Source organism: Podarcis erhardii (genome assembly GCF_964252035.2).
Source record: "Podarcis erhardii genome assembly, chromosome: 11".
NCBI lineage: Eukaryota > Metazoa > Chordata > Lepidosauria > Squamata > Lacertidae > Podarcis > Podarcis erhardii.
Window position 1 is genome coordinate 33,056,234 of NC_138501.1, and position 23,087 is coordinate 33,079,320.

The following is a 23,087-nucleotide window of genomic DNA, read 5'->3' on the forward strand; positions in this document are numbered from 1 at the left end:
AGAGGAGTCTGCTCTAGCGCATGAAGTTGTGCAAGTTACTCAAACACTGCCATCCTTCAAAATTTGCACTTAAACGAACTTTGCAATTCAGTTCCCCAGACAAGAAATATGTACAAAAATGCATATACTTGGGTCAAGTGTGCATCAAAATACATATATTAGTGGAAAGAACATATACAAATGCATTGTATCAGGGAAAATATTAATATCAAGGAAAGTATGCTTTGCAAAAAAAAAGTGCATGTTGGGCAAAATTGCATAAAGAAATGTGTGCATTAAAAGAAATTTGCTAATGAATGTTCATGAGGACTTTTTTAAAAAAAAATGCAAATTGATGTGGACCTGTGGAATACTGGAATTAAGATTTTAAAAATGAGAAACTGAGGGGAACTGAAAGGAACAGATTTGCCCATCCCAAGGAACAATGAACCTTGACTTTAGCAGTGGGGAGTTGCACTATTTGCTGCTCCACCACAGGTAGCAAAATGTCTTCAGCCACCTCTGAAAATCACCTTGCTATGCAGAATGAGAACATAACACCACTTTCAGAAGCACAGAATAGACAGGAAGTGCCTGGCAGCTTATATCCAGACAGTTTCCTTCCAATGAAACAGATCTACATGGAGACCTGGGTGTTTGTGTATTTGTTTGTTTGTTCCAAGTTAAAAAAAGGCATTAATAGCGAGTGTAATATAATGCAGACGACACTAGTGAGTAATCAACAGAGGCCTAAGGAGACAAGGTCTCCTGTCCAGACTCTGCTTTCAGAACAAATTATGATGGCTACCTAGCAGAAGTGAACCCAAAATCATAAAAACCAGGCACTGACATCTCATTTGTTTCACATATTCTGCTGAAAAGCTATCAACATGTTAATTATATGGTTTAGACCTGACCTGTTCATGACCTAAAGGCAAGATTATCTGCCGCCTATTTTGAAACCATGAGCTAAATCTGGTTGCCCACATTTTATTTATTTGTTCTGCAGATTACATGCTGAATAAAACTCCTCTTGTTGCCTGCATTGCACATGTGACAGTCATCACTAAATCCTTTTGTGGGAGCACTGAATGTAATGGGTGGCCAAAGGTTTTTGAAACTAAATCCCATTACATTCATTCCAAACTGCTGCTTATAATTTAAAAGAGTCATGAAATGAGTGAAAATACACTATGAATTATTTTGGATGGAATGGCACGGGAGCCAAGGCAAAGGGATTTAGAAACATGTGATATCAATTATAATTCTTATTACTGAAGAAATATTTTTAAATTAAACTTTTATATTATTATTTGAGCAATCAAATCAATACTTCTTTCAAGCATCAGTGCACCATTATGTTTCAGGTCTAGCTGCAATAATTTGGAATGAGGACAGTAATCTCTACTAATCGGAAGGTATTTAAGATTACTGCAGAGTAACGATGGAAATATAATAGAAAATGATTTAATACCTCAGACCATAATTATGTGCACAGAAAGGTCAGCAACTGGGATTTGCTTAATGTGAATTGCCATATATAACCTGGAAAAATGGAAGCATTCCTCGGGTTTTACTCTCATGTAAAGGGCAAATGTGGTGAAAGGACTGTGGGATCACTTACTTAGTCTTCCCACAAAGCCAGATTGCTCAACCTGCTCCCATCACCTTTATCTCCATGTACAACCTAACAGGGAGTCTTATCTCTGTATGAAGAAGGCTCGCCATACAATTTAGAAGCCAAATTATATAGGGAGCCTTTGGATACAGAGAAAGAGTACAAATACGATGCTCAACATGGAAACAGTGATGGTGGGAACAGGATAAATGTGCTGCCCCTTTTATGGCACTTGCCCTCTACACATGAACCTAATTTCAAAGTGTGTTTGTGCATGTGTCTCCATTTATTACATTCTCCCCATAATTTCTGAAATTAGGAAATGTGGATTAATGGATTTAGCAAGCCCTAAGAACGAAACAGATGATGGCAGAGTCATTACCCTCGGGGCATTCAGTGTCAGGCAAGAAGAGGATGGAGTTGCTTTCCCGGCTGTGGGGCTTGGGTTGTGTTTTAGCAAGGTTAGGAAGGGTTTAGGAAGAAGAAGGGTGGGGCCAGATGTGATGCATGCTGAGGGACAAACAAGCTGTGCAGAGGAGACACAGAGATGGCATCTAGCTGCCTTTGAATCCAATGCTGCGCCGCTGTGAGGAGCAAGCCCCTCTTGAAATGTGATGCTTGGAACCCTCTCGCCATCCAGAATTAGGTGTGAATATGTATAAATAAACCATATTTCATAAAGACACTACAGTCTCCGCTGTGCCTAATTTTCCAACAGAAAATCAAACCCTGGTTAAGTGCACAACCTCTGGAATTTCACACCACTCTGCAGATATTGGGGTGGCCTATATCTATATCTATTTGCATTTCTTCTTTGTATAGGTGATATACAAATGTATTTATTCATCAGTTGTAGTTAGGAGACCATTATTCCCCTCAGAGAGTTACAATTCCAGAATGGTTTAGCGGTTAATCCCTCTCCACAGGGAACTTTAGGAACTGTTCTATAAGGGGAATAGGAGCCTTCTAAGAACTCTCAGCACCCTTAACAAACTTCAGTTCCCAGGATTCTTTGGGGGAAGCCATGACTGTTTAAAGTGTTATGATGCTGCTTTAAATACTGTTCAGTGCAGATGGTGCCACAGACTAGCCACTATGTAAGCTTTTGTGCAAGCAGATCACAATGAATGCCCTATAAGCAGGACATGTGGAGCAGCCACCAAGAGCTCAGAATGCCTCTCAAAATGGCACTGCAAACAAACAAACCATTAAAGTGTTGGATGCTCATTCCCACTGGAATCGTCTGCTCTGTTTTATTAGGCTCATGCCTTTTCATATTCATAACTGTTCAGCAAAATGTCAAGGAGTGGCTGTCCTCCATACAAACATTTGCATTAGCATGCAGATAGGGGATTGTGTGCCAGTAGAATAATTCATTGTTTGATTTCCCCTTTTTTTTAGCTTATCAGAACTAATGAATCATCAAACTGAAGTGGCTCATGCTCCAAGATTTATTTGCATAAACTGTGTACTAAAAAAAGGCAAAGTCACAGAACGAGTATGCAGAAGCAGGAAATACATAAAGAACTTGTGAAATGATAAGGAGCTGCATTTAGTGACTATCAATGTCACTGAATACTACTATCAGCAATTTAACTAACAAGAACCTTTTAGACCAGTTGGTGCGGAAACTGATTTTGAAGGAACCTATTGGGAAGGATCAAGACTGGTATGAGAACATGAGGTGAGTTTAGACTGGCCTTCATCAACCTGGTGCCCTCCAGCTGTTTGAAAGGACAGATTACCTGTAGTACAAAATGTTTGGGGAGCACCAGGTTCGCAAAGGCTGGTTTACACTATCAAACTTGCATGTGGGTTTATTATCTGATCCATACCCCTCATGTGGGTCTTTGCTTCCTTGCGCTGAAACCCACACATAGGAGGAAATGCTTGAAATACACATGTTGAAGATCCCTTCAAGCTTTCCTTCTGGTTGGTAGCTTGTGCAAAATTCGTTCTTAGAAACTGGAAATACTTCTCTATCTATCTTGCTCAGTCTCTCAGTGGAGAAAAAGAAGATGAATTAGCTGGTTCACAGAATGTATCTTGTTTGTTGCCTCTGGCAATGCTTATTTAGCACTGTTTCCACAACATCTAGCATTCTGCAGGTACCTATGGAGAGGCTGGAAGTATTGTGAACATTACAAACCAAAGGCTTAAAGAGGTGAACATTTTTCAGCCCACACTGACCACTGACCCTCACCTCTGATTGGCAGATGCTGGCAGTGGGCATGGCCAATGCACACACATCACATATATACAGACACGCATCATTGATACACCCGCACAGCACACTTACACACATCAAAACAGACAGGCAGACACAGACACTTAGCAAGTGGAGGACTTGCAGATATACAAGCAGATGCACACACACATTCAGGCACACAAATGCATTTAGGCAATGGCACAAAGATGAGGGTGGGCAGGTAGATGCACACACTTGAGGCACAAAAACAATCAGCAAACAGGTAGGAAGCGAAGGAAGACCTGAAGACACACACTTCCAGGCAGGCAGACTAGCAGACAGAGGTGCCAGTTTGGCCCTCGACTGTGGGTGCCTGTGGCCGTGGGTGCCAGGCAGACTGCATGGTCCTGGTACTGAAATTTGTGGGTGCACGGCCCCTTCATGGGGAATTTTGTGGTTGCTGGGGCACCCAGGGCCACAGGGAGTTGGCACCTATGCTAGCAGAGGAGCTTTGATCTTGCATGGCAATTCCCAAATCACACACTGTTATCTTCAAACAGATGACATTAAAATATGCCATCAGCTTATTAATCGTAGAAAGCCAAAACTAACCATGAAATACATTCACCCCAAGGAATGACAAAGTCACAAACATGTGGTTTCAAAATGATTCATATTATCTCTTTCAGATAATCAAATCAGATCCCATAGCAAGGGTGCAGACTTTTTTCTACTCAAATTGTCTCCCACATGAGGAAATCTTTCTTGGAAACCAGAAGTGCTGAAGACAGTTTCAAAGAAATTTGTTTCCTAAAATTTCAAACCGAGTGCTGCTATCTATGCCTGTAATCAGATGAGACTTGCTCAACTGCCTCATGACAGTCAGTTTTGCAAGCTGACTACCCTTTGTGAACTGCATTTCATCGAACTGGACCAAAACTTGGACTTTAAGGACAGAATATACAATTCTAAGAATTAAAAGTGATACTCCATTGGGAGCAAGTCAAGGTTCATAACTGTGATGGTGCCCTGAATGTAGTGGAATTTCCTGCTCCAAGACAGCATGCTCTTTTTTTGTCTTCCTTTGGCAGCTGGATACATCCGTTTTTTTAAGCTTCAAGATTTAAATTCTGTTACTGCTTAATGTATCAATTACCAGGGTTACTTTTCGTGGTGGGGTGGGGTGGTTTGGGTTTGGGGGTGTGGGTTTTTTGGCTTTTTGATGCTGTTTTCAGTTTGTGAATTTGTGGCTGAATTGTTACTGGTTTTATATTTGTAAGCCACTTTTAACTATTCCTCTTTGGAGGGGGAAAGGTTAGTATGGATTTGTTTAGGGTGTGGGTGGGTGGGTGGGTGTAATGTGATGGGACTGAATCTTTAGCAGCAAGCCTTTCCTTCTTCCTTCCTTCCTTTCGTTCAGTTCAATTCATTTCTCTCTTTCACTCTCTCCCCACACTTAAGAGCATGGATGTGCAGCTTTTCGTAATGAAACTTTCATAGGAAATGTTCCCAGGGGATTTCATTCAGTACTTTCTCCCGCATAGAAGGACTGTGAGGAAATGTGCCAAGATTTATTCATAGGTGCACTTTCCTGTACTTTTCATTCCTAATGTGCCTTATGTAAGACAGCCAACAGCTCTGAGGCGAAAGAGTGCTTGCTTTCTCCATTTCACAGCAGGAACTGGGCTCCTGGACATAAAAGCCATTGAAAGGTTTGTAAGTGACAATCATGCCTTGTTATTCTCTTGCCCAGGAAATAGCTGTGCTTCAGTCATGCAGGAAACAAAGATGCCTGCCACCTGCTGCCTGAGGACCCTACCTATGTTGTCCCACACACTTTTCTTGCAGCCACAGCTTATTATCTAACTCCTGACCATGTAGGTGGCCGTGCCTGGTGTGCATGTCTTTGCCTGCACATTCCTGAGCCTATCAGGTAATTTGGTTAATCACATCTCCTGAAATAGACATGGGTGCTTGCAAGGAGAGAGGGAGAAGGAAGTAACTCTAGAATAAATAGCACCACCACAGAAGCCTCAGCAAACAATATTCACTCTAAAACCTTTTCAACGGCCGAGATTATTGAACTGCACTTAGGTCAGGTGTGGTGTGTGCTAAATATAGAAGTTGTGAGTCAAACAGACCTTTTAAAAATGCTGCAAGTCATAATGAGTTGAGCTTCGCTAGCCATGAAATGTTGCCCACAAATGCCTTGCAAAGAGAATGTGTGAGCGGGTGGGCCAAAGCTCTGAAAGACCCTTCTTAACTGGTTCAGAGTGGCAACGGAAAATGTTGCACAGAGGCAGCTTATCTGGCACAAACACAGTTAGAAACCACTTTGCATTGCCAATTTGTTGTGAAATAAAATGTCTGTTGCTGATCAGCTTTGGCATAATTAGAAGCTCAATCGCTGAGATTACCCAAAGCATCACTGTGGTTGTCTCCCTACTCCCAATGTTACAGAAGCCTCATCTAGAAATTGGGCATTTCTCGTCACCTGATAGGGGACACTCTTCCAGTAGAGATTCAGCAGGCACCCTCAACTTGCTACTTTCAGGTGTCTCATGAAGAACTTTTAATGCCAACAGGCCTCTGCAGCAGCTGAGTTTTTATTTCTGGATGAGCCTTAATGGTTTTCTGTACTTTTATTTTTAAGCGGAGTTTATGTTTTAAAATTTTGTACACCGCCTTGATATTCCATGATATGATGGTATAGAAATATTTTTTATAAATAAAGGCACTCGCCAACCAGGGTTCTCAGTTCCACATGTTTAGCCCTGCTCAGGCATTTGAAAGCATGCTTACTTATCACACAAAGAGGGATTCAGAGAGATATCTGCTAGCCCAGAGATCTGCTAGCCCAGAGTCCCCCTGCTCTCCCCCAATAAAGACTCCCCATGCATTATAGAACTCTGATTTTTCCATGTTCTGAGATGCACAGAGAGCCTTCAAAACTACAGAAGGTTGCCTTCCATTAGTTGAAAGGTGACCCAAGCTGCGATGAGAGGATGCAGAGTTAGCATGCTTGTCTTTATGCCCCCCTACCCAAGAATGTTAAGTAGACAAGTTTTCAGAAATCTGTAGAGGGATTTTCTCTAACCTTCGGTACAGAGCTAACATATACAATATGCACATTGTTTCTTTATAGTTCAGATGAATTTGTGGAGTAAGGAGAGAATTCAGCATGCCTTTTACCCATTGTAGGAAACTTCCTTATAGTATTGGTTCCTGTAGGACAATATTATGTATATCAGCCCATGAGGCCCCCCCAAATAGCCCCCACAAGATAATTTTTAGCAAACTCTGCCCATCCATCAATCACGAGGCATCATTTGACACCACCCACCAATCATTTCTATCTGCTTCACCACTTTCTGCAGCGGTTAGACTTTTTTAGGGTTGGACTAATTTTTTCCCCATGGTTTATGTACATTTTAAATATCTGACAAACCGTTCCCCATAAAATGAAGGAGACCGGAGCTGCCAGAGATTGGGCCTGAAGCTTTTTGCATTCAGCTCACGTGCTCTGCCATATAACTTTCAGTAAAAACATTAACATGGTTTCAGTAGGCATGACTTTTTTAAAAAGGGGGAAAGCCCTTGATTGCAGATGGCAAAGTTAATCTGCTTGATTACAAGATTCCAACCACTAGGTTAATTGCCAAGAGTTTTGATGCAGCCATTAACATAAACGATGTACGCTTCTGCAATGTGTGCCTTTTAGAAAGCAAACCTACCCCATTAGCTTATAGTAAACAGTAGGCTCTTATACAGCAGACATATAATTAAGGCAACTAGACATCTTAAAGGGGGAGGGGAACACCCAGAGGTTCCCTTGTTTGCCTATCTGCTGCTGCCACAACTGAGGTATCTCTCAGACAGGCTGGAGGGGCTGAGCTCTCCGCAGTCAAACCTCAAGATTAACCTGGCTGAAAACATACCCTGCCATTTCAAACAGGGTTCCAAGATTAAAGGGTTCAGTGCTTTTTGTGCATTATGGCTAAATTAAATGAATTTATATTTAAAAAATAGGATTTAGGTACAAGCTTTCTCATAAAAGCTAGGCAGCTCAATCATCTCTTGAACACTAACCCTGCAGCTAAACAGATTAGCTGTTCATGGCGTATATAATTTTAAGCCCTGGTGAGATTGCTGCACCAATTAAAAACGGTTGCTTTTACTGCCAGTGTTCAGTTTCTACAAAAAAAGCGCACAGACATTCTTACCCATTGTATTTGACTGTTACAGTAGTCATGGAAAGCACATGCCTACCCTTAGCTGTCTTCATTCTACATCATGCATTATTCTGTAAAAGAGAAAAAATAGATAAGTAAAACAGTTTAATAAACACTGAAAGCTTTGAACCAGAATGGCAATATCGTTGATTTGAAACATCTGAATGCAGGGAATATGATGTTCCTGGTAAAAAGATAACATTGACTGGACAAAAATGCCGATGTGAAAGTGAGAAAAGAAGTTATAACAATGTGTTTTCTTTCAAGAATTTTTCTTTCAACATTGTGCGACCATATATATATTTGTTTAGTAAAAATAGTACTTTATAGGGTTGTTGTTGTTGTTGTTATATTTATATTGGCTACTCTATAGCATAAATCTCTGACTCATAAAGAGAAAAGAATACAATAGCATACAAAAATAGTGTTTAAAAATTGCATTATACACTTTTTCCATAAGATTAGCAGGCTAAACGTACAGCTTTTAAAAATCACATATTTTAAAAGGCTGGGAGAATAAAATGGTCTTTACCTGGCACCAAAAGACAATAAAAAGGGCACCAAGTCAACCTGTCTTGCCAGGGTGCCACCACCAACGCTTGCAGGAGTACAACAGATTGCTACAAAAAGGGACAGGTCAAAAAACCTTGTGCACAAAGAAAACACTGTAATGCAGGTAGAATCCTGGTCAATATTACAATGGCACAATGGTGTCCTCCACTTTGATCCACTTGTCATCTTTATGGAAGATGTCACCACATTGCACAGGTTTGCCCAAATGGACTTTACCCCGTTATAAAAAAGGGCTCTTTGTAAATAGGAGATCAGCATTTACTTTATTAAAAAATAAAAGCCCATAACCGTTCACTTTCCGTTTTGTTTCCTTGCTCCAAATAGCCCTTTAGCTACATTCATTATCCTGTTACGAAATGTTTTCCACCCCTCTCACCCTTGAAAGAAGAGGATTGCAGCCTCAGCTGAACATTGTTTAGAGATGGCTCCCTTTCAGGTCTGCAGATTCTGCAATGTTTTTGTTTTGAAAAATCTCATATATTCACAGGCTTTTGCCTGCACTGTAAGTCTTTCAATTCTATCTTTGGTGGCCGGCAAGTGGGCCAGGTTGCATACAAATTATTTAGCCCCAGAAGCCTGTGTTCCCTCTTCCCTGGCTACTTTAGAATTACTTGAGAGTTTGAAGAAGCTGATGCAGTTCATCCAAGCATATTTTTTTTATTACTAGCAATCATATTCCATTTTCCTGATCTAAGCAGTAATGCTGCCTTGTGTCGCTGCCATGTGTGGTGCCATTTTCTTTTCTTGCTGATAGAAAATGAAGCAAACAGGCAGTCTTAAAGGGAAGGGTATAAATAATATAAAATGTGTCCTGCTAAAATTGTAATGCAGTGTGTCCTGTTAGTGAATGTATTCAACATATGTCTCATGCCACTGATTCAGATGAAGGCTTTGGGGAAGTTGTTGGGGCTGGTATTCTAGTCATAGCTGTCAACGTTTCCCTTTTTTTAAGGGAAATTCCCTTATTCCGAATAGGATTCCTTGCAAGAAAAGGGAAAAGTTGGCAGCTATGATTCTAGTAGCAGGTGGGGCTAGACCCCCACATCGTCACACATCTTTAATGGAAACATACACACATGCAGAGCAATTTCCCATGAAAACAGAGGTATATATCTAATTCTTAGTAATTATTCAGGTTTGACCTTCTCTTTTATCTATGGACCGGTTTTCTTATTCTTTTACAAAGTTCTTTCTTTAAAAAAAAATAATCTGCCTGATATCCTTTATCTATCTAATTGTATAAAAGGCAAAAAGAACTCAGTAATTGCAGGAGAGGAATGCAAATGACATCAATGCACTGCTGAACTGCAAGCTCTCCCTTAGAGCTTTTCAAAGTCTCAAATTTCAGAATGCAATTGCATGCCTCCAAACTGCAAGATGCATAGACATTCTTTGCATATTTGCAAGGAACACATCTACCTCTCTGCTGAGACATCCCGCACCCCCGCTTTGATGATCTTGCAGCTCCTTCTTGGAGTGGAAGCAGCTGCAATTGCACATTTTGCCCAACATCAGGTTCCTTTCCCCTCTCAACTATTCCCTGTCCCGTCTTTCTCCATGAACTTCCAAAAGGTTGCTGATGGTGCATCTAGCTGCCATTAGCAAGTAGCCAACTAGCTCTTTAGTTCTCACTGAAGTACAGTGGTACCTTGGGTGTCAAATGGCTTGGCTCCCAAACAAATTGGCTCCTGAACACCAAAAACCCAGAAGTAAGTGTTCCGGTTTGCAAATGTTTTTCGGAAGCCGAACATCCAACGCGGCTTCCGCAGCTTCCAATTGAGTGCAGGAAGCTCCTGCAGCCAATCAGAAGCCATGCCTTGGATTTCGAACGGTTCCGGGAATCGAATGGACCCCCAGAACAGTTTAAGTTTGACAACCAAGCTACCACTGTACTTCACAGTTCCTCTTGGAGAGGCAGCCTATCTATTTTTCACCCTATGTTACCAAAGTTGAACTCTGCCAAGAGATATTTAAGCTACTCCACGGCAGAACAGGATACAAGCAACATGCCTGCTTGGCACAGCACAGGAGAGGCTTGGCTTGTTGTCCTTTAGAGCTGTGACACACATCCCCCTACTCAACCCTCCAAGTCCTTTAAAAGTAAAGGGACCCCTGACCATTAGGTCCAGTTGTGGCCGACTCTGGGGTTGCGGCGCTCATCTCACTTTATTGGCCAAGGGAGCCGGCGTACAGCTTCCGGGTCATGTGGCCAGCATGACTAAGCCGCTTCTGGCGAACCAGAGCAGTACACAGAAACGCCGTTTACCTTCCCGCCTGAGCGGTACCTATTTATCTACTTGCACTTTGACGTGCTTTCAAACTGCTAGGTTGGCAGGACTGAGCAATGGGAGCTCACCTCGTTGCGGGAATTCGAACCGGCGACCTTCTGATCGGCAAGTCCTAGGCTCTGTGGTTTAACCCACAGTGCCACCCGTGTCCCCCAAGTCCTTTAGGACATCCTTTATACCCCAGACATGCTCCTTTCTTATTAACCTGGAGGCATCTTAGTGCCTCCTTCTGAACTGTGTGGTGGGAAACACTGCAGAGTACTGCCTTGTTGAAACACAGCTAGCATCCCTTTAAGGCAAATGACATCTAGCAATCTGTGTCTGGAAATATGGAAAGAAGGGTTGTGGGTGGAAAGGCTTCACTGGGGGTGTGCATAGCATAATTTTAATGTGGAAAACTGTTCACTGCTGAGAACTAGGTCAAACACAATAGCAAAAAGGGAAGGGGGGAAAAGTGGAACTATGCCTTAAATGGAAACAAGCTGCATGACCCTGAAAAGAAAATGATCTGGAAATTGGGATAGATCTACATTCAAAAGCATCAGCCAATGTCTGGCAGCAATCAGAAAGAGCAAATGGATTACTGGCTTGTGTCACCGGGAGACCAGCTCATAAATCAAAGGCGGTCGTTAAGGGGGTGGCGCAGGGACGTTGATAGCGCAACTGTGCATTGTGTATTGCACTGCGTGTATGCGAACAGAAACATATCGAAGAGCCACATTGTGAAATGGCTGCAAAGGGAGAAACCAAAAACGAGAAAGCAATGACAAGTAGTACAAAGTGAAGGATGACATCAACTTTATAAATACCCCCCAATATTGGACTGAGCAAAATAAGGATTAAAAGAGATATTCATCATACAGCAAATGTGTAAGCAGTTGGCAAACCCAAGAGTTTTAGGTTCTTACTTCAATGCTTCCCAACGACCCTTGTTTTCTGCTTAAATATTGCACATTCTTATTTTTGTGCTGCATCTCATTCTGCAAATAGTATTCTAGTATTCAGTACACGCTAGTGAAGGTCCATGAAAAGTTTTCTATTCATGAGGCTCCTCTCAAGTGTATTACAATGGTACCTCGGGTTACATACGCTTCAGGTTACAGACTCCGCTAAACCAGAAATAGAACCTCGGGTTAGAATCATAGAATCATAGAGTTGGAAGAGACCACAAGGGCTGACCAGAGCAGAATACAGTGGCACTATTACTTCCCTTGATCTAGATGCAATACTCCTATTGATGCAGGCCAGAATTGCATTGGCTTTTTTAGCTGCCGCGTCACACTGTTGGCTCATGTCAAGTTTGTGGTCAACCAAGACTCCTAGATCCTTTTCACATGTACTGCTCTCAAGCCAGGTGTCACCCATCTTGTATTTGTGCCTCTCAATTTTTTTTGCCCAAGTGCAATACTTTACATTTCTCCCTATTAAAACAAAACAAATTCCTTCCAGTAGCACCTTAAAGACCAACTAAGTCAGTTCTTGGTATGAGCTTTCGTGTGCATGCACACTTCTTCAGACACACTTTTTCAGTGTATCTGAAGAAGTGTGCATGCACACGAAAGCTCATACCAAGAACTGACTTAGTTGGTCTTTAAGGTGCTACTGGAAGGAATTTGTTTTGTTTTGACTATGGCAGACCAACACGGCTACCTATCTGTAACTCCCTATTAAAATTCATCTTGTTTGTTTTGGCCCAGTTCTCTAATTTGTCAAGGCCGTTTTGAAGTGTGATCCTGTCCTCTGGGGTGTTAGCCACCCCTCCCAGTTTGGTGTCATCTGCAAATTTGATCAGGATGCCCTTGAGTCCATCATCCAAGTCGTTGATAAAGATGTTGAATAAGACGGGGCTCAAGACAGAACCCTGTGGCACCCCACTAGTCACTCTTCTCCAGGATGAAGAGGAACCATTGATGAGCACCCTTTGGGTTCGGTCAGTCAGCCAGTTACAAATCCACTGAGTGGTAGCATAGTCAAGTCCGCATTTTACCAGCTTCTTTACAAGAATATCATGGGGCACCTTTACCAGCTTCTTTACAAGAATATCATGGGGCACCTTGTCAAATGCCTTGCTGAAATCAAGGTAGGCTACATCCACTGCGTTCCCTTCATCTACCAGGCTTGTAATTCTGTCAAAAAACGAGATCAGGTTAGTTTGACATGACTTATTTTTCAGAAATCCATGCTGACTATTGGTGATCACAGCATTCCTTTCTAGGTGCTCACAGACTGTTTGCTTAATGATCTGCTCCAGAATCTTCCCTGGTATTGATGTCAGACTGACTGGGCGGTAATTATTTGGGTCCTCTCTTTTCCCCTTTTTGAAAATAGGGACAACATTTGCCCTCCTCCAGTCTGCCGGGACTTCGCCTGTTCTCCAGGAATTCTCAAAGATGACTGCCAGTGGTTCTGAGATCACATCTGCCAGTTCTTTTAATACTCTTGGATGCAGTTCATCTGGCCCTGGAGACTTGAATACATCTAAACTAGCCAAGTATTCTTGTACTATCTCCTTAGTTATTCTGGGCTGTGTTTCCTCTGCTGAATCATTTGCTCCAAATTTTTCAGGTCGGGCATTGTTTTCTTTATTGGAGAAGACTGAGGCAAAGAAGGCATTGAGGAGTTCAGCCCTTTCTGTGTCCCCTGTTTGCATTTCACCATCTTCTCCTCTGAGTGACCCCACTGTTTCTTTCTTCTTCCTTTTGCTACGAACATACCCATAAAAGCCTTTTTTGTTGCTTTTAACCTCTCTAGCAAGCCTGAGTTCATTCTGTGCTTTAGCTTTTCTGACTTTGTGTCTACACGTGCTGGCTATTTGTTTGAATTCCTCCTTGGTGGTTTCCCCCCTTTTCCATTTTTTGTACACATCCTTTTTTAATGTTAACTCAGTTAAAAGTTCTTTAGATAGCCACCCTGGCTTCTTTAGGCACCTTCCATGTTTCCGTCTCATTGGTATTGCCTGAAGTTGTGCTTTTACTATCTCCCTCTTAACAAACTCCCAGCCATCATGAACTCCCTTTCATGATTAAGAACTTTGCTTCAGGATGAGAACAGAAATCGTGCTCCGGTGGCACGGCAGCAGCAGGAGGCCCCATTAGCTAAAGTGGTGCTTCAGATTAAGAACGGACCTCCAGAACAAATTAAGTACTTAACCCGAGGTACCACTGTACTCATAACTATCAGAATGGGGCAGCTTGCATGGCATGCTAACCATGTCAGGGACTGGTAGGACACTGACAAATGTGTACCAGAGGAAGGGGGTATGGGGTGTGACACGGGAGAGAGGGGCAGTGGTGTGGGGGGACCAGCCAGGAGGCAAGAATCAGAGGCAGGGGAAGCTTCAGAGCTGGAGGGTGGAGCACAGGAGGGGCTGGAGGAAGAAGAGGAAGAAGCAAGCCAGGCAAGTACTTGAAGAGCCATAGAGGTGGCAGCAATTGTACTGCTAGAAAATGTGTGAAGTGGAGACACCTCCTGAAGGAAAATGCAATCTGTAGTCCTTCCCTGGAATTCCCATACCTATATGGAATCCCCATGTGACACAGGACAACTTATAAAGTGTGTGTGTGTGTGTGAATAGTATCATATGTAGATGCACACTGCACATACATCCTAAAGTGAGAACCCCCAGCAGAGCCCCACCCCTACCCAAACTAACTGTGGTTTTAGTATTCCCATTGAACATTCAAAAAACCTTGGTGGGGCATTCGATATGAACATTTAAAGAGCCCAGTTAGTACATCTACATTGGCAGAGAGAACCAACTTGACCCATTTTGGCACCACACTTCCATTTCCGTCTTTCACTCTCCATCTTGTCTGCAAAAGTTAAGCAAAACAGGGGTGTTTTCAGAACCAGCCATCACCACCCGTTAAGCAGGGAATATCCTGGCTCCCAGGAGATCTTGAACACCAAAAAACCTCAAAGTTCCTTGCAATAAGGACAACACCTAACCAGTAATTGACAGTTGAGAACCCTGAGTTCTTCCAGTTAACACCAGCACACCCCTATCCATAGCCAAGTCCCAGACTACTCATGAGAGTGCAAACAATCACCCGCCTCTTTTGTTCACCAGGAAATCCTTTTTTCAGCTTCCACCTTGCTTTTTGAAGGCTGAAATAAAAGGTTACAGCACATCTAAACAAGAGAGACCACATTAGTCCCTCCTTTGCTGAGAATGGTGCGCAGAGCTTGTCCCTGATTTTCTCTGAAAAGAAAATCAAGGAAGGAGGGACTCTCTCTTTTCAGCAGCTGCCCATTTGTTGGAAGAACACATGACAGTTCTGCTAGTTCACTATGGCAAATCACACTTCTTCCATTCATTCTGATCAACTCTGATTGGCAGCTGCTCCCCAAGGCCTCTGGCAGAAGCCAATCCAGGGATGCTACCTGAGAGCCTTTTAGTTGGAAAGGCATGGGAGCAGAGAGGACCCTAACAGAATGGCTGAGTGCCTGCTTTGCACTCAGAAACATTTGTGTTCAGTCCTTGGCATCCCCAGTTAACAAAGGTCAGGAAGCAAAGGGTGAAAAACACTGCAGATCTGCTTTCAGGCAGAGTAGACCTTACTACACTCAACATACAAATTGCTTGACCAGGTATAAGACAGCTAGCTGTCAAATCCTAGAAAAGCAAAGCATGGGGGAAAGGGGGGGAGCAAAGCATGGGATAAACTAGTGAATTATTGCAGCCCCAAGTAAAAGACAAAATGGCAAGAGTTTTAGCTGTAACCATGGACTCCACCAACTAAGGCTGCAATCATAGCCCCTTTTACCTGGGAGCAAGTCCCACTGAATTTCAAATAATTTACTTCTGCGTAGGCATGGGCCACATCCTCAGCATTCATTTAAAGCAGTAGCACACCATACCTGCCAAGTGCCCCAGAAAAACAGAACACCCCATTTTTTTGCGTGAGATCGCAGCAGCCATCTTGGGTGCCACATTCTCACACTGCGCTCTTGCCCAGATAAAAGCACTTTTTCTGAGGTAAGGGCAAGGTGTGGATCCCATGAGTTGCCCAGCACGCATGGCAGTTTTGGGTGTGAAAAAGTTGGACATATGTCATACCACACAGTCAGGGACTCCTGAGGAGTGTAATTTGTAAATGGTGCTGGCAGTTGTTAGGAGACCCGTATTGCCCTCACATAGTGACAATTGCCAAGAGGGGTTTGAAAATCATCCCCATTTCCCATGGAACTCTGTGAATCGTTAGTTTGCTAAGGGTGCTGAGAATCATCAGGAGACCCCTGTTCCCCTCATATTCCTCAGAGTTCCCTGGAAAGAGAGAGTAATTGTTAAACCACTCTGGGAATCATGCAGATGTGGCTATGGTTAGGATTGTACTTTCAGCTCCCAAGACCTAGCCATGCCTTTCAATGTTCTTTGTCCCCCTTCCCCTCTTTGCTGGCCTCCTGTTCTGCCCACCCCACCCACAGCTTTCCATTCCCCCCTGTAGGCCACTTTCTCTCCCACAGGCCTTCTAGGCTTCCATGTCTCAGGACTTGTCAAAACAAAATCCCTGCAGAAACGGGGACATTCCGCTTCAGAGGCCAGTTGGCCTCCTACTAATACTCAGAATCATGGGAGGCCCATATTTTTCATTCCATGCCAAGTGCAAAGGCCTTGAGTTCATAGCAGCCTTTGCCAGATACAGAAGACCCCAGTTCTCCTAGTGCAGCAGCCATTTAGCAAACGGAACATAAATGTGCGTTGGGGAAAGAGAGACCTTCCCCTTTCCATTTCTATTTGAATACAAATATCAAACTGTGGTAGGTTTCGGCAAGGAGCAAAAAGCAGGTCTCCAAGTCTGAAGCAAAGACCTTATTTTTCTTTATTTTCTATGCTCTGAATGGCTTGCTTTGCACTCAAGTTAACTCATGTACTGGACTTTGTCCAAGTACATTTTGTCTTTTGATAGAGGGCCAGCTTTCACTCAGCTGTGGTACCATTTCTGCTTCTCGCTCTCCTCCTAGCCCCCTCCCCTCCCTGCCCTCCTGCGTTTTCAGTCCCATTCCTTAGCGCAGCCAAAGTGGTAGAAGGAAAGAAGGAAACTAGAGCAACAGCGGCAGCAGCAAGGCAGAACTCAGATCCGCGCTGAAATGAGCTGTGCTAAAGCTATCTGGGAGCCCTGCCCCCCCCCCCCAACCACCACAGCTCCACCCCACATTAATGAGTTCTGTGCTCTGAACTGTCCCAAGCTGAGCTCCAGCTCTGGAGAGAGAGAGAAAGAAAAGGTAGGCCTGAAACCAGCTGAGGCAGGAAGCATTTGAACTCTACACCCTGCCAAATAGCTTCCAGATGTGCAAGATATAGCCTCACTCTGTGCTCCAACTGAGGCTCTGGCAGCATATGCCTGCACATTTTTGGTACACGGGGAACATGAAAGAAGATATTTTACAACATCTGCTTTCTTTTCCCAATGCACTCTCTGTGTCACATTGCTCTTTTTTCTATAGTTAAACCACACACACACACATACACACACACAGAGAGAGAGAGAGAGAGAGAGAGAGAGAGAGAGAGAGAGAGAGAGAGAGAGAGAGAAATATGAAGGGGGTGTTACACTCCTTTACACTGACTCATTTAGGGTTGCCGTATTTCAAAAAATAAAAACCAGGACACCCCAAATGTTGCTGAGCTTAAAACGCCAAAAAATTCCCCCTGGACATCAATTCCGCCTTTTAAATCCTGGTAATGTCCGGGAAAATCTGGACGTATGGCAGCCCTAGACTCACTGAAACCCCTACCCATTAACCTTCCTAGCCAGGTAGACAGAATTTCGTTGCCACCTGAAACAGCAAACTCAGTCCTCCCATGAGCTTGACTGCTGGGAGTGCAATACCAACACAGCACAAAATTAGCCAGGTTAAATCAAGGCAGGTCACTTGAGGGAAGCGAAAACCCCATAATTTCAAGGATCAGAGCATGGGGGAGATGGGGGAAGAGGAGAGAGGAGCCATCCACACCATATATTTAAGGCACATTTAAAGGACATGACTCCCCCCCCCCCAAGAAACTTGGGACCTGTAGTTTGTTAAGGGTATTGGGAATTGTAGCTCAGTGAAGGGTAAGCTACAGATCCCTCCAGACCCCTGGAGGGAAGCAACAACTGTTAAAGCAATATAAATGTGCTTTAAATGTGTGGCATGTGGAGAGTGCTGCTGTGTTCCATCGCCATTTTATCTGCTCCATGGCAGACAACCTCCCAAACCTACAGGCAGTGTTTAGGGGGGAGCAGATGCACGGTGAATGTGTGCAGCCAAACTCTCTTGCCTCTTAGATCAGCATGTGTCCTGAAAGCCTGAATAGGGTTAATATCAAATTTCTGAACAAGCTGAGCTGAAGGAGCTTCACTGCTCAAAGGCTGTACCTCCCATGGTCTTAGGACCAAATTAGATGAAGATGAGAGTACACTTTGGCACTGTATCGTTGATTGTTGTTTCACCAGCAGCCAGCAGAGGGTGTGAGAGCTGAATTGGGGAGAGGGGTGCTTCACCCTTGTTCCCCATCACAGAACCAATCAATGCCACCACCATCTCTGCAAGCCTGCTCTTCCTAAGGGGAAGAAAATGGTGGGAGAAATTGGGGGTTTCTTTTTTCAAGTAGTTCACTACATAAACTCTAGGATGGCATTAAAATGAATTGTAAGCACAGTGGAGAAATTACAATATGCATGCAAAAGGCTTCTTTCTTTTTCTCTTTTTTGCAATCTTTGCTAAGCTTCTGTACCAGCTGAATTCACAGTTATCTACCCCTGGTCTTCTATGGTTTGTTTGTTTTTTGAAGATAGAGGATAAGAGGAAAAAGCAGAAGCATGGAATACTTAAAACTAAATTGTCCTACTATGATGACAAAGTAGCACATTTTGAATTTCTTTCTAATGTTATTCATCATGACACATGTCTAAATGTCACCGTTACCGAATCACAAGCATATGTACATATGCTACAACATATGGAGTCATCCTGTTTTATCAATGTGTGTCAGATGATGTCAGACAGAGGATGCACCAGAATTGGTCTAGAAACAGACGTGTGCTGTGCAAACAGGCCAGAGCCACTGATGAGCAACCAAACTTGCAAGGTTTTGACTTTTTAGCCTACCCCAGATAATCAGTAGATACACACTACACATTTAAAGCATGTCCAGCACACATTTATAGTGCATGACATCTCCTAGAGAATCCTGGAAGCTGTAGTTTGTTAAGGCTGTTGGGAATTGTAGCTCTTCAAAAGCATGTCAAAGTGCAAGTAGATAAATAGGTATCGCTCAGGCGGGAAGGTAAACGGCGTTTCCATGTGCTGCTCTGGTTCGCCAGAAGTGGCTTAGTCATGCTGGTGACATGACCCGGAAGCTGTACGCTGGCTCCCTCGGCCAATAAAGCGAGATGAGCGCCACAACCCCAGAGTCGGTCACGACTGGACCTAATGGTCAGGGGTCCCTTTACCTTTAACTTTAGTGGGTAAACAACAGTTCCCAGGATGCTTTGGGGGAAGTCATGTATGGTATTTACAATGATGAATCTCACTTGCAAATCTTGCATCATCTGTGAGAATGGAGGTAACCTGTGAAAATGGTGTTACAGTAGTTGTAGCCAATGCTGCCCTTCCATTCACAGAAGGCGCCTTGAACCAGAATCGGAACCAGGGGCTTCTGTGAGCGTCATGCAAGCCCCGGGAGCAGTTTTGAGGAGGTGCAGGGGAACGCAGAAAGAAGGGGATTTACGAAAATGACTTCTTCCCATTCACAAAAACCCGTTGATAGATCAAAGAGTCTTCCAAGAACAGAACAGTAGCAGTGAGTACAAGCAATATTCAAATGGATGCATAGCCACTCACTAGGCATATATTTGCTTCTGATACTCTTGGTCTGGTGCCTTAGGGAAAATCAGAAAATGGGAAGGGGGGAATAAAGGTTTTGCGTAACTTTCTGTAGAGCTGTCATCAATCCAGAATAATCCAGATTTTCCCGAGGTTTTCAGAGTTTAGCCCGTGGATTAATTCTGGACATGATTCCAGATGTCCCTTTTTCAACTAACAATGGACTGTCCTGGTTTTGGTTGACACTGAAAACCACAACACTAGTATAAAAGTCTAGTGCTACACACAAATAAAGAAATCTTGTGCAACTGACCATTAGAAATAATCTGAAATTCATTAGGCACTAATATGTTGAATCATTAAAATTAATTTCCTACAGTTCGTATGCAAAGATCTAAAAGAACAATGGACAAACAAATTTCCCTTGTCTGCAGTGGAAATCAATTTTGTCCAAAATAAAAAATAGTTGGGATAAGTAGTGGCTTCGGAACATTTCAGGACAAGATTATCCAAATCTTTTGGGTACAGACACACAAATAGAAATCTGAAAAACTTAGTGTTGTGAGCACCACAAAATACCCATTTTCACAGAAGAAAAACAAAATACACAGATACCTCACCCATAAACCTGGGCAAACCAGTTAGCCCCAAACCCCACCCCAAAAAAGCTAAATAACACATGGAGGAAGAGGCAATGCTTCCAAAGTCTGTGTGCACACCCAAAACCCCTTAATGTTTTTTTAAAAAATTGGGAGAGGCAGGAAGCCTTGTGTCATTGACAGGTTGGACACAGAGGAAGGAAGGGAGGAACCAGATGAGGAACCACCAAGGGAAGGAGGCTCAGAGCCTGGGGCATGGTGGTAGGACAATGATGAGTGGAAGCTGAAGAGGTAACAAGGCTTAGTGAGCAGGGAGAGTCTGTGGCAGAATCAGAGGCAGAAGCTGAAGCAGGTGGGTGGAAGGAGAGAGACCAAGAGGCAGAGATGAGTCAGGCTGGTGTCTCACCCTCCTACTGTGATGAGCTCCCCTCCCCCCTGTTTCCAAGATCCAGAAGAGGGCTGAAAAGGGCAGAGCAGTGACAGACCTCACACAGGTGCCATCTCCGATTGCTTGGGGAAAGTCCTGGAGAGGAGAGGAATTAAACAGCCGTGGGGAGCCAGGGACTTTCAGTCTTGGCAACTGATTCATGGGACAGGACCTACCAGGGATGAGCTGCTGTGAAACTCAGCTAAGTCTGTGAAGATCAGACCAGGAATCCAAGTAACTTGCAGTTTTATGTTCTCTGTTCTTCTTCATAATGGTTAAACTGAAAATGTGCTACATTCAGTTCTTCTTCTTCTTCTTCTTCTTCTTCTTCTTCTTCTTCTTCTTCTTCTTCTTCTTAATACCCTGCCCACTCTGGACGGCTCCTAGCAGAATATTAAAAACACGCTAAAACATCAAACATTAAATAATTGCCCTCCAAGTGAAATTATGATACCCACATTCACCCCCAAATGGCAAGTCTGTGCAGCAACAATTTAATTCATCAGTATTTTCATAACTACTACTCCAACATAATAAAGACACAGAAACCAAAGAGAAGATCCTGGGTGATCAGTAATGAAATGCTTAACCTTTGAGAGTGAGAATGAACTAACTGGAAACTCTTGTGAGTTAGACAGGCTGGACCGTTGCGCAACAAGCACTGAAGCCAGCAGTGTCCCCGATGAAGAAGCCTGAGCAGGGAGGTCAGGCAGTCTGTCTGCCAGTACAGCGGACAGCCCTCTCTCCCCACCCCAACTGCCCCCTTGCCATTCTCCTGAGGCATTCTGTCCCTGGGACACAGGGCAGTAAATAGGATGCTTGCAGCAACAAAGATTTCTGTTGCTGTTGAAAAAAGAGGAAAGGAAAGGAACTCAGGGCTCTCAAAGACGTAAGAAGCATCCCTAAGTACTGGAGGTTTTCCCCACCTCCGATGGCCACCCTTAGGGGACGGGGTGTGGAGCTCGCATGCTGGTTGCCACAGCACCCCAGTGCTTGTTCACAGCTTGAAGACGGCTACTCAGAACCCTGGTAAATAAAGGATGCTGGGCTGAGACTTGCCAGCATAGCTCACTATCGCCTGCTAGGCAACAGCTTCTTTTCAGCAAACCTGGGAGTAACTCTTCCAGGATGACGCTTTTGCATATTGAACTACTTTCCTCCTGGCATGCCAGAGTTCCCCTGAGTTTCTTCCACCCTCTTAAAATGCCTCTGGCCTTCCTCACTCCTCCAGCAGTTTCTTTGCTTGCCTCCCCAGCTCCCATGTCTTGTTCCTTAACAGAGTCTAAATGAAAGGCTAGGAACATTTCTTTCTCAGTCTTTTAACTTTCCTTTTCTCCAACTGCTCTCCCAAACTGCTCCCACCAACACAAGGAGCTGAAAGCCAGACTGTGCAGCTGCACCATTCAACCCCAAAACCCCTCCTTTTCCTCTTCTCTCTTTTCTCTTGGGAAGCCTCACGGTTAACCATTTAATTGCTCGTTTTGTATATTTGTCTCAATTAAAAAGTTCTGACTTTGCCTCAGTTGCTCCCCTGAGCACCTGTTGAGGGTGCTCTGCCACCCAGCCTAAACAATCAAAATATAGTCCATCCTCAACTCCTCTTTGCATTTTGGTTAAGCATACTAGTCTCAGAAGCTCTACCAGACAGGCAGCTGCCTGTCTGGTGGCAGCGCAGAGCCAAGGTAGCATTGGGATGCGCTTCTCCCAGCAAAGGATTACAGCTGATTTTCTCACAGTCACTCATGTCCCAGAAGAAATTATTCCCTGGACATGGAGAAATAGTTGTGCAGATGTGTTTAGAGACAGAAATTAAAAGAGAGAAGAAACAGTGCAATTAAATTTAAGCTGTTGAACTTTGCTATGAATGATTTATTTACTTACTTCATTTCTAGTCTGCCCAGAACCCGAAGTTCTTGGGGAAGTTTGAAATAAAAATTATTAAAGCCATGAAATAATACATGCACACAAAATCTAAAACAGAGTAAAATAGCAGTGTATGGAACTGGAATACAGCCTACAGTGCAAAGGATCTAAACAGTGCTAAAAGATCTGGGAGAATAAAAAGGACGTCAACAGGTTCCAAAAAGAACAATACATGGGAAAGCCTGTCTAAGGAGGGCAGTTCGCTGAAAACCCCCACTTAGAAGCCACCCCCCTCATTCATTCAGTGCAGGCACCCAGAGAAAGACTTCAGGAATGACTTTACACAGGGCTTGCCATGGGCACCAATGTGCCTGCCTGTACTTCTTATTGTGCCCGTGAAAGGTCTCAGGAAATACCACTCAAACATCCACAATACGTGAGAAGCTTGCTCTTCCTGTTACATTCTTGTTTGCATTGTCTCAGGGCTCAGCTACATTGGCAAAGCAAAA